Source organism: Jaculus jaculus, chromosome 5 (assembly GCF_020740685.1).
Source record: "Jaculus jaculus isolate mJacJac1 chromosome 5, mJacJac1.mat.Y.cur, whole genome shotgun sequence".
Lineage (NCBI taxonomy): Eukaryota > Metazoa > Chordata > Mammalia > Rodentia > Dipodidae > Jaculus > Jaculus jaculus.
Genome location: NC_059106.1, coordinates 104,974,334 through 104,986,112, shown reverse-complemented (window position 1 = coordinate 104,986,112; position 11,779 = coordinate 104,974,334). Strand labels below are relative to the sequence as shown.

The window sequence follows — 11,779 nt, the reverse complement described above, 5'->3', positions numbered from 1 at the left end:
CAGATGGAGTGTAAGGAATTCTTTCAAGTTCCTGTATTTGTTAAGATTTGCTTTGTGTCCTAATATACGGTCTATTTTAGAGAATATTCCATGTGCTGCTGAAAAGTATGTATATTCTGCAGCATTTGGATGAAATATCCTATAGATACCTGTTAGGTCCATTCTTTCTATGACCAAATTTAGTCCAGCTGTGTCTCTGTTTATTTTTTGCCAGGATGACCTGTCAATTGATGAGATTGGGGTGTTGAAGTCACCCACTACAATTGTGTTTTGTGTTACCTGTGACCTTAATTTTAATAGTGCTTGTTTGATGAAGTTTGGAGCCCCTATGTTAGGTGCATATATGTTTAGGATTACAATGTCCTCCTGTTGGAATGTGCCCTTAATCAATATAAAGTGGCTTTCCTTATCTTTCCTAACTAATGTTGGACTGGAGTCTACCTTGTCAGATATTAGGATAGCAACCCCTTCTTGCCCATTTGCTTTAATCACTGTTTTCCAATCTTTCACCCTAAGGAAATGTCCATACTTTGTAGAAAGGTGAATTTCTTGGAGGCAACATATTACAAGATCCTGATTTTAACCCAGTCTGCAAAACTATGTCCTAGGACATTGAGACTGTTGATATTAAGAGTTATTAAAAGGTGTGTCTTTCTTTCTTTCTTTCTTTCTTTCTTTCTTTCTTTCTTTCTTTCTTTCTTCCTTCCTTCCTTCCTTCCTTCCTTCCTTCCTTCCTTCCTTCCTTCTTTCTTTCTTTCTTTCTTTCTTTCTTTCTTTCTTTCTTTCTTTCTTTCTTTCGGCAGGTGGGGGGTCAAGGTAGGGTTTTGCTCTAGCCCAGGCTGACCTGTAATTAATTATGTAGTGTCAGGGTGGCCTCGAATTCATGACAATCCTCCTCTCTCTGCCTCCCGAGTGCTGGGATTAAAGGCATGTGCCACCACACTTGGCTATTTTGTTTTTTAACCATTTTTCTTGTTTTGTAATTCTTCCAGTTTTACTTTGTTCTCTTGTTTTAACTAGTATTTGAGTATGGTTTGTTCTTTCCAGTTTCTTTATGTGTGTGCTTTTCTTTCTCTTTGGTATGGAGGATCCTGTCAAATATTTTCTGTAGAGCTGTTTTTTTCTTCCAATACTCCTTTAGCCTGCTTTTGTTGTGGAATGTCCTTATTTCTGTATTTGAATGGATAGCTTTGAAGCATAAAGTAACCTTGGTTGACAGTTGTTATCGTTCAGAACTTGGAATACATCACTCCAAACCCTTCTGGCTTTTAAAGTTTGTGTTGAGTAATCTGCTGTGATCCTGATGGGCCTGCCTTTGTATGTGACTTGATTTTTCTAACTTCTTTCAATATATTTTCTTTGTTTTGTATGTTTGGTAGTTTAATTATAATATGGCAAGGAGAGGTTCTTTCCAGGTTTTGCATTTTTGGTGTTCTAAAGGCTTCTTGTATCTGTACTATCATCTTTCCCAATTTGAGGGAAGTTTTCTTCTGTGATTTTGTTGAAAATGCCTACTATGCCTTTAGCATGAAATTCTTCTCTTTCCATTGTACCCTGAATTCTTATGTTTGATCTTTCCATAGTGTCCAGAATATTTTGAAATTTCCACTCATACTTTTTTATTAGTTTTTGTTTCTCTTTGTTGGACTGCATTAGATCTGCCACCTGGTCTTCTTGTTTAGATATTCTGTTCTCTCCATCATCCATTCTACTAGTGAGATTTTCTATACTTACTGTATTCTTCATTGCTAGTAATTCTGACTGGTTTTTCTTTATTATTTCTACTTCCTCATTTATTTCTTGCATTGACCTCCTTATTTCATTAAATTGGTTTCCTGAGTCTTCTTTGATTCCTTTGATTTCCTCTTTGATTTCTTTGAACATAGTTATAATCATTCTTTTGATATCTGCCTCAGGCATTTCCTCTAAATCAGTCTCACTGGAGGTCAATTCCAATGCATTCTTTTGGTGGATTTACAGTGTCTTGATTTTTTTGTGTTTCTTGTATCATAATGTAGAGATTTTTGCATCTTTGATTAGTTTCGTGCTTGGATTTTCTAATTATCTGCAGTATTATCAGATGTATCAATCAATCTGATGTTATACATCTTCAGGATAGGAGCTTAAGGTGATAGGTGTGGCCCTTAAGACTCTCAGAGTAGCTACAAAAATGACTCTAGATGTTGGGTTTGCCTGCTATGAGTGTATTTAAGTTGGCTAAGTGGAAAAAAATACAGTCAAGTTTTAAAATTTAACTAAACAATGTACAGATTCAATGAAAGACAGAACAGAATATTTATGCAAGAGTAGGTATTATGACAACCATATCCTCTAACAAAGTCATAATCCCTAAAGATGTGTGTTATCCCACATCCTTAATCCAGTCAACTGGGAGGCTAAGATTTCTGGTCTGTAGAGGTTTCCAGGTCAGCTTGTGATCAAGTGAGACCCTTCCCCAATGAAGGACAGAAGAGGAAACAAAGGCACTATAAATCAGGAAGCACCAAATGACAAGCCCAAAATATAGCTTATTTAAGAATGGCAAATCTGACCATCCATCACTTTTAACAAATAATTTACTCTGACATAGAAGGTGCAATTAGCACTTCCAATTCAAGCCTATATACCAGGCTTATTTGGTGGGTACTGACCTGATGTAACCCCAGTTACCTTTTGGGATGGCTTTGTCTTCAATTATGCTGTGCGCCTACTTGGGTCCCTGTTTGCTGGGCTATGGGCTTAGGTAGGCTGGCTGGGTGGGTGGTTTCCTTATCAGATTGCCTGTGCTTGGTGCTGTGTTGTTTAGCTCCCTTCCCCAGGTCTCTGGTTCTTGCTGGTGCTTGTGCTGGTGATGGGGAGGGGAGGTTGTGCATGGTGGCTGAAGTTCTCCTGCTGGTCCTCACCTTCCTGACAAGACTTGGTTCTTGCCGTCCTCCCCTCACGTTTCTTTTCTTCATGTGTGTGTGTGTATGTGTGTGCATTTATTTTTTGAGGTAGGTTCTCAGTCTAGCTCAGGATGAGCTGGATTCACTATGTGGTTTCAGGGTGGCTTTGAACTCTTGGTGATCCTCCTACCTCTGCCTCCTGAGTGCTGGGATTAAAGGTGTGTGCCACCATGCCCTGCTCCTTTACATTTTGGGTTTGCAAGGAGGCCAGTGCGAGTGGAGAATCCCTTCAACTGGCTTTTCCTGCACCTCAGGCTGAGCCCTGTGGCTGTAGCCACGAGGACCTGGTGCTGCTGCTGCTGCAGCCGCTTCTGCCTGCTTCTGTGGTCTCTAGATGCTCTGAATATCTCCTACTTCTCTTCTGCAGCTGAGAATTTCTTATACACCTCACTTTTTTGTAGAAGAGTATATTTTGCTAAGTTTTTGTTGTTGTTCTTTGTTTCTTTTGTTTTGCTTTTGGCCTTTTCTCCTCTAGGTTGCTTTGGTGTGGTTCCTATGCTGTTACCTTAACCAGAAGTTTTTTTTGTTTGTTTGGATTTTTGAGGTAGTGTCTCACTCTAGTTCAGGCTAACCTGGAATTCACTATGTGGTCTTAGGGTGGTCTTGAACTCATGGCAATCCTCCCAAGTGCTGGGATTAAAAGCTGGCACCACCACACCTGGCTCCACACTTTTATTTTTTGAGTCAGGGTTTCACATACCCCAGGCTGACATCAGAGTCTCTATATAGCCAAAGATGACCTTGAACTCCTCGGTCCTCTAGCCACCACATTCCACGTGCTAGAATAACAGCTTTTATTGTATTTTATTTATTTATTTTTTTTGAGACAGGGTCTAGTTACATAGTTCAGGATAACTTCAAACTTGAGATCCTCCTGCCTCCGCCTCCTAAATGCTGAAAAGACAGGTGAGAAGTGAATAATCTTACAAATTGCTACTTTTTGCATAAACAATTATACCTGTAGGTCAAATTCCTTAAAGTGCAATAACTGAGTCAAAGGGGATCATGTTTATAATTCAGACAAATGTTGCCAAATTTCCTTCCAATGGGAATTTGGCTGCTATACACCAACAATATGTGACTGCTCACTTATTTCCCTTCACTACTGTCAACAAATAATTTCATTAAGCATTTGGATATTTGCCATTCTGAGACATGGAAATGACATCTCACACATTTTTAACTTTCATATGAGTACAACTTACCTTTCAAATATTTAATGCCCATCATTTCCTTCATCCAATGTTTTCCCAAAATATGATTTAATTAACACTAAATTAATAATTTGGCATAACTAAAGAGTGATACAATTATTACCTTCACCCAATTATTACATTTTTATTATATCTAGTTTTAATTTTTTGCATGTGTGTATGTGCATGGTGTGCATGCATAGCTGTATTCCTATGTGTGTGGGTACATGTGCATGTGTGTGTGGAGGCAAAAGTATCATCAGCATCTTCCTCAATCACTCTCCACATTATTCTTTGAGGCAAAGTTTCTCAGTGAACCTGGGATTCACTAATTAGGCTAACCTGACTGGCCACCAGCCCCAGGAATCCTCATGTCTTTGCCTACTCAATGCTGGGATTATAGACACATACCACCTGTCCCACTTTTATTTGAGTCTGGGGATCAGACCCAGGTCCTCATTCTTGTATGGCAAGCACTTTGCTCACTGAGTCATCTCCCCAGTCCACTTTCATCCATTTTTTTCTTCTTCTTTCATTTATTTATTTATCTTTTGTTTGTTTCAGGGTGGCCTTGAACTCTCAGTGATCCTCTTATTTCTGCCCCCCAAGTGCTGGGATTAAAGATGTGTGCCACCACACAGGTCTTTTTTTTTTCATCCAATTTTTAATGTTGTTCTTTTTCCTACTGATGTTTAGAATTTCTTTTTATTGTGGAAAATTAAAAATTACACACAGAACCTTCCTTTGAGGTTCATATTGTGACACACACACAGTTGAAACAGAGTCTGGCTATGTAGCCCAGGCAGGACTCAAACTCACTATCCTGCTTGAGCTCCCTAGTATATGTGACATTATGTCTTGCCAATTTTTTTTCCTGGTGCTAGGAGCCAAATAGAGGGTCCCATATATATTAGACAAGTACTCTACCTCTGAGCAATGTCCCTGCCCTGACATATTTTTATTGTACACCACTGGTCTAGGTTTATGTATCAATTTGTAGGAAACGGGAAGATGGTTCAGCAACTAAATGTGCTGAGATTTGCAGCACATTTTTATTCCCCTGAATCATTTTACCATCCTGAATTCCTGGTGCCCCTTCAGCAACTCCAGGGAAGCCTAGCCCCAGAACCAAATCAATTTAATAATTGCTGAAGCTAAGAAATGAGTAGAGTATTCATTATATCATTTCTCTACTATTTATTTATTGTGTGTGAGAGAAGCAGATAGAATGAGCACACCAAGGCCTCTAGCACTGCAAACTACAGATGCATGTGCCACCTTGTGCATCTGGTTTATGTGGGTACTAAGGTATCAAATCTGGGTCCTTAGGCTTCCATTAAGCAATTTCTCCATCCAGCCCCCTGTACCATTTGATTTACCTTTTGTTGTTGGTAGTGTTGAGTATTGAATTCAGGGCCTTGCTCATGCTAGACAAGCAGTCTATCACCGAGTTACATTCCTAAGTCTTTATTTGGGGGCACTGGAATTTTTTTTTTTAATGTAGGTTCTCCTGTAGCCCAGATGCTTCAAACTGGCTATGTAGCTGAAACTGGCTTTACACTCCTGAACCTGCTGCCTCTACCACACAAGTGCTGGGATTATAGATGTACACCACCATGTCCAGTCAGTCCTACTTTAAAAACTTATTAATGGATGGGTGTGGTGGTTCACACCTTTAATCCCACCACTTGGGAAGCCAAGGTAGGAGGATTGCTATGAATTCAAGGCCAGCATGAGACTACATAGGAAATTCCAGGTCAGCCTGGGCTAGAGCAAAACCTTACCTCCAAAAAAACAAAAAACATTATGAATCCATGTCTGTATTTTCACTTGTGTATAGGTATTTATGATTGGTGTTGCCACATGTATGTATGCATATGTGTAAAGTTCAGAGGTCAACATCAGGGTTTTGCTTTACCACTTCTTAGCCTTATTTTTATGAGACTGGGTCTCTCCCTGAACTGGAACTAACTCATTTAGCTAGACAAACTAGCCAGCAAATCAGTTGCTGCAAATGAACTCCAGACACATGCACCATCTTGTACATCTGCCTTAAGTGGGTCTTAAACAAAGGAATTGAATCTGAATCCTTTAGCTTTGCAGGCAAGTGGCTCAACTGCTAAAACATCTCTTCAGCTCTGTTTTGCTTTCTTGGGTTTTTTTTTTTTTTTTTTTTTTTTTGAGGTAGGGTTTCACTCTATCCTAGGCTGACCTGGAATTCACTATGTAGTCTCAGAGTGGCCTCCCCAGTGCTGGGATTAAAGGCCTAGCCACCATAGCCAGCTTTTTTTTTTTTTTTTTTTTTTTTAAGGTAGAATCTCACTCTGGGCCAGGCTGATCTGCAACTCACTCTGCAGTCCCAGAGTCCCAGGCTGGCCTCAAACTCACAGTGATCCTCCTACCTCTGCTGGGATTAAAGTTGTGCGCCACCATGCCTGGCTGAGTTTTTTGTTTGTTTGTTTGTTTTGTGTTTTCGAGGTAGGGTTTCACTCTCTAGTCCAGGCTGATCTGCAATTCACTATGTTGTCTCTCAGGGTGGCCTTGAATTCACAGTGATCCACCTACCTCTACCTCCTAAATGCTGGGATTAAAGGCGTGCACCACCACACCTGGCTGAGTTCTATTTAAAAATATATATATTTATTACATTTACTTGAGAGAGAAAGTATGAGTGGGTGCACTAGGGCCTCTTGCCACTGCATATGAACTCCAGACACAAAATCCACTTTGTGAGACTGGCTTTGCATGGGTACTGGGGAATCAAACCCACGCTAGCAAACTTTGCAAGCAAGTACCTTTAACCACTGAGCCATCTCCCCAGCCCTGTAATGTTTACTTTTACTTTTCAGAAATTTAGAAATGATTTTTATGACAATAAGACAAAATAAGTGCAATGGATTTTTGTTGTTTTTCTCCCTGAAGGAAAACTTCTATTCTGGGCATGGCGTTGATTACCTTTAACCTCAGCAACTGGGGAGGCTGAGGTAGAAGGACCACAGGGAGTTTGAGGCCTGCCTGGGCTAGAGCGAGATCTGCTTCAACAATCAATCAATAAATAAATAAATAAATACAAAAGAAAAGGAAAGAAAACTCCTTCTTACAGCCATTGGGTGGGTCTGTGGGTTTCCAAGGTTTAGCTCGGTTAATCGCGCCCCCTTTTGGTTTATCCGTGAGCAGCCTTGCACATCGCTCAACGCGTTCTTTCCTATTGACTTCCAGCTCTGGGGAGACACGTTTCCCATCTGTTGAGCGCCCCCTTTCGTCAGATCTTGAAGGCAGGGTGGCACCTGAGGCAGTCTTGAGGAAGATCAATGCATTATCTTGTCCAGAGGTTCTGCCCAGCAGTCAAGGCGGGTAGGGTACTGGAAAGAATAAATAGCAAGTTGCCTCTCTCTCACGCGTCTTGCTACTTACAGGCCACCTCATTTATTTCACAACACTTCATTCATCAACTATTTGTGGGGCACTTGCCCTGAACCAGGTCCTGTTCCTAACATTTGGGCCAAAGATCCTAATGAAACTAAAATTATTACTGCTTAGGAAAGACAGGATCAAGATAAATCAGAAGCCGGGAGTGGTGGTGCACGTCTTTAATCTCAGCACTTGGGAGACAGAGGTAGGTGAATCACTGTGAGTTCAAGACCAACCTGAGACTACATAGAGACTACACAGTGAATTCCAGGTCAACTTGGACTAGTGTGAAACCCTATTGCTAAAAAAAAAAAAAAAAAAAAAAGGAAAGTATATAGTATTGTACAGGGTTATAATTTGTGAGGAGCAAAAACTATCCAGGAATGTAGATATGAGAGATACAGAATTGGGGAGAGGCATTTCCAGTTTTTGAAAAGTATTTTAAATATGTAAACACATTGCAGAATGGTCATATTCCCATCGGGTTATACCCTTACATCCCTTCTCTCTCATCCCCATTTCTATTGAGGACCCTCCATAGAGGGATTACCAGTGAGCATTGTGGGGTCGTGAGTGCATCAGTCAGTCTCTGTTAGGAGACAATGCCTCAGAGTAAATCTTCCCATCTTGTGGTGCTTACATTCTTTCTGCCCTCTCTTCCACAATGTCCTGAGCCTCCGAGGTCATGCTTTGAGTCTCCTTGAATGTTGAGCTCTCAGCAGTCTCTCATTTTCTGCTTTGATGAATACTTTGAATCTTTTGTGTCTACAGCCATGTCGGTGGAGGAGGTTCTCAGGCTAGAACTGAGAGAGGCATTCCCAATTTTAAATAGAGTGGTGGAAGAATCTTCCAGATGTAGGAATTTGCTAGTGAAAAAGTTCTGAGGCAGATATATGCATGGGAGTTGGGTGAACAGTAGCAGAGAATTGTGGAGCAGAGGACAAGTGAGGGCAAAGAGAGAAAGGGCAGAGCCAAGTCACTGGGACATCTGGGGCTTTTACTAATGGTTGAAGCCATGTGGAGGGGTCTAGGCAGAGATCTGAAATGGTAAGACAGATTGTTAATTTTTTGTTGTTGTTTTGCTGGGTGTGGTGATGCATGCCTTTAATTCCAGCACTCAGGAGGCAGAGATAGGTGGATCAGCATGAGTTTGAGGCCACTCTGAGACTACATAGTGAATTCCAGGTCATCTTGCCTAGAGTGAGACCCTACTTCAAAAATCAAAAAAAAAAAACCAAAAACCTTTTGTTGTTTTGTTTTGTTTTTTGAGGTAGGGTCTCACTGTAGCCCGGGCTGACCTCAAACTCACAGCAATCCTCCTATCTCTACCTCCTGAGTGCTAGAATTATAGGCATGTATCCCTGCACCCAGTTATGTTCTTTTTTAATAAAAAAATCTTTTTATTTATTTATTTGAGAGAAACAGAGAAGGAAAGAGGCATATGGAGAGAGAGAGTGGGTACTGCAAATGAACTCCAGGTGCTTGCACCACCCTGTGCATCCAGCTTACATGGGACCTGGGGAATTGACGTTGGGTCCATTGGCTGTGCAGGCAAGTGATTCAACTGCTAAGCCATCTCTCCAGTCCTATGTTCTTTTTGTTAAAAATATAGTTGTTTTTTTTTTTTTTTTGTTTTTTTTTTTTTTTTTTTTTTTTTTTTTTTTTTTTTAGTTTTTTGAGGTAGTGTTTCACTCTAGGCCAGGCTGACCTGGAAATCACTATGTAGTCTAAGGGTGGCCTCAGACTCCTAGAGATCCTCTGCCTCTGCCTCCCGAGTGCTGGGATTAAAGGCATGCACCACCATGTCAGGCTAAAACAACAACAACAACAACAACAAAACCTTTTTTATTGACAACCTTCATAAACAATAAACCATTATCATAATTTCTTCCCACCACCATCCCCTTCCCTCCTCCTAAGTCCCTCCTCCACTGAATCCCTTCTTTCCAACTAGTCTGTCTTCTATTTTGATGTCATCATTTTTTCCTTGTATTATGCAGGTCTTGTATAGATACCATCATCCACTGTGAGGTCATGAATATCAAAGCCTCTTGGTATCTTGAAGACAGTATTATAAGCATTCCTCCCCTTCCTTTGGCTCTTACATTCTTTCTTCCATCTCTTCTGCAATGGTCCCTGTGCTTTGGAGGGTGTGATAGAGATGTGTCACTTAGTGTTGAACATCATTGTCCCTTCTCTTCACTTTGGTGAGTTTTGGGTCTCCCCAGTGGTTACCACTATCTGGAAAGATAATCTTCTCTAACCAAAAGTGAGAGTGGCATTAATACATGGGTATAAACATAAGTCTCAGAGGGCAGTTTGGTGGGTAAAATATACCCATTTAGCCAGACAACAGTAGAAGTTTCCCCCTTAGAGCTTATGACTTCATCTATAGGCTTTAGACTAGGTTTTCAGTATTAGGCATGAATTCTCTTACATGGAACAGGCCTCAAGTCCAGCCAGAGAACAGTTGGTTTCCCTCATAACAGACATGCCACCATTGCACCAGTTGGTATTTTTGGCTTGGTTGGCCAGCATGCAGGGTCCACTGCTGGTTCACACTATTGATGACTTTTCTGTTCTCAAACATTGCAGAGCTGTTTCCAGTGACAGGTAGTTAATAGGGAGGAAGTTTCCAGCTCAGCTCCAGATGATTTCTCAGTGACCTGCAGCTCAAGCATGCGGAGTCTTCAACAACAGGATCTTACCATCTACTTATGGTGGGCAACCAAGAACTTTGGCAATAGCCTGAAATGTTTTGAGTAAATCAGGGGCCTCACTGTCCAACAACTCACTGGAAAGTATCCCACTCCTGGCATAGAACTTTTTCTAATGACAGTCTAAGACTTGTGGACACAGCACTACCCACCTCCACAGGAAGGACAAATTATTTATTTATTTATTTGCAAACAGGAAGAGAGAGAAGAGAGATAGAGAATGGGTGTGCCAGGGTCTCTAGCCACTGCAAATGACCTCCAGATGCATACACCACTGTGCATCTGGCTTTAGGTGGGCACTGGGAAATTGAACTCAGGCTGTTAGGCTCTGCAGGAAAGCATCCTAACCATTGAGCAATCTCTCCAGCTCCCAGGTATTTTTTTATTTTTTGGAGGCAGGGTCTGACTATAACCCAGCTTATCCTTGAATTCATAATGATCAGTCTCCTTAGTGTTGGGATTATAGGCAAGAGCCATTATGCCCAGAAATACTTAGATATTAAGAGACTACCTTCCTCTGCTGATATGTGGAGCTCAAACATGGAATCCAGGTGATGAGGGAAGAGTTGATTTCATGGGTCCACAGTAGAAATGATGGAAGTGGTGACAGATGGCTGGATATTGAACAGATTTTGACAATAAAGTCCTTGCAATTGCTGATGTATTTATACTCAGAGAGGACTCTGAGTTATCATGATGCTATTGGTCTGGATATTGGGGAGGATGGAGTGGCCATTAGTTAAAACACAAGTGCTCCACTGTGTAGCTACACCTCATCCCAGATAGCAATTTTTTGAGGCATGGTCTCACTCTAGTGCAGGCTAACCTGGAACTCACTATGTAGCCCAGGTTGGCCTCAAACTCATGGCAATTCTCCTACCTTAGCCTTCCCAGTGCTGAGATTATAGATGTGAGTTGCCATGTCTGGCTTTGAAAAATTGCTTTTAATAGTTTCTGAGTATTGGACCCAGGGCAAGTACTCTATTACTGAACTACTTCCCCAGCCCTTAATAACCATTTTTTGGCATGTGCACAAGTGTGTGCATGTGTGTATGTGTATGTGGAGGCTAGAATTTGAGCCTGAGTGTCCTCCTTTTCATTCTCCACCTTATTTTTTTGTTCGTTTTTTTGAGGTAGAGTTTTCCTCTAGCCCAGGCTGACCTACATTCACTATGTATCTCAGGCTGGCCTCCAACTCACAATGATCCTCCAACCTTGGCCTCTCAAGTGCTAGGATTAAAGGCATACACTACCATGCCTTAATTTTTTTTTCCAAGGATGGGTCTAGCCCATTCTGAACTGGAATTCATTATAGTCTCAGGCTGGCCTTGAACTCACAGTGATCCTCCTACTTCTTCCATGTTAATTTTTGTTTGTTTGTTTTTTAAAGGTAGAGTCTTGCTTTAGCCCAGGTTGACCTGGAATTCACTATGTAGTGTCAGGGTGGCCTCGAACTCACAGTGATATTCCTACCTCTGCCTCCCGAGTGCTGGGATTAAAGGTGTGCACCACC

At 41.2% G+C, this 11,779-nt stretch overlaps 1 long non-coding RNA gene across 1 annotated transcript in view; it reads right to left on the bottom strand.

Annotated features, from left to right (window-relative positions):
• Nucleotides 1-3,725: 3,725 nt before the first annotated feature.
• LOC123460801 overlaps nucleotides 3,726-11,779 on the bottom strand; it is a 32,662-nt gene continuing 24,608 nt past the window's right edge. Inside the window, exons 2-3 of the long non-coding RNA XR_006637203.1 lie at nucleotides 7,240-7,500; nucleotides 3,726-3,839 (exon numbers count right to left, since the gene is read on the bottom strand). This is a non-coding gene — a long non-coding RNA (uncharacterized LOC123460801). The remainder of the gene's footprint in view (nucleotides 3,840-7,239; nucleotides 7,501-11,779) is intronic.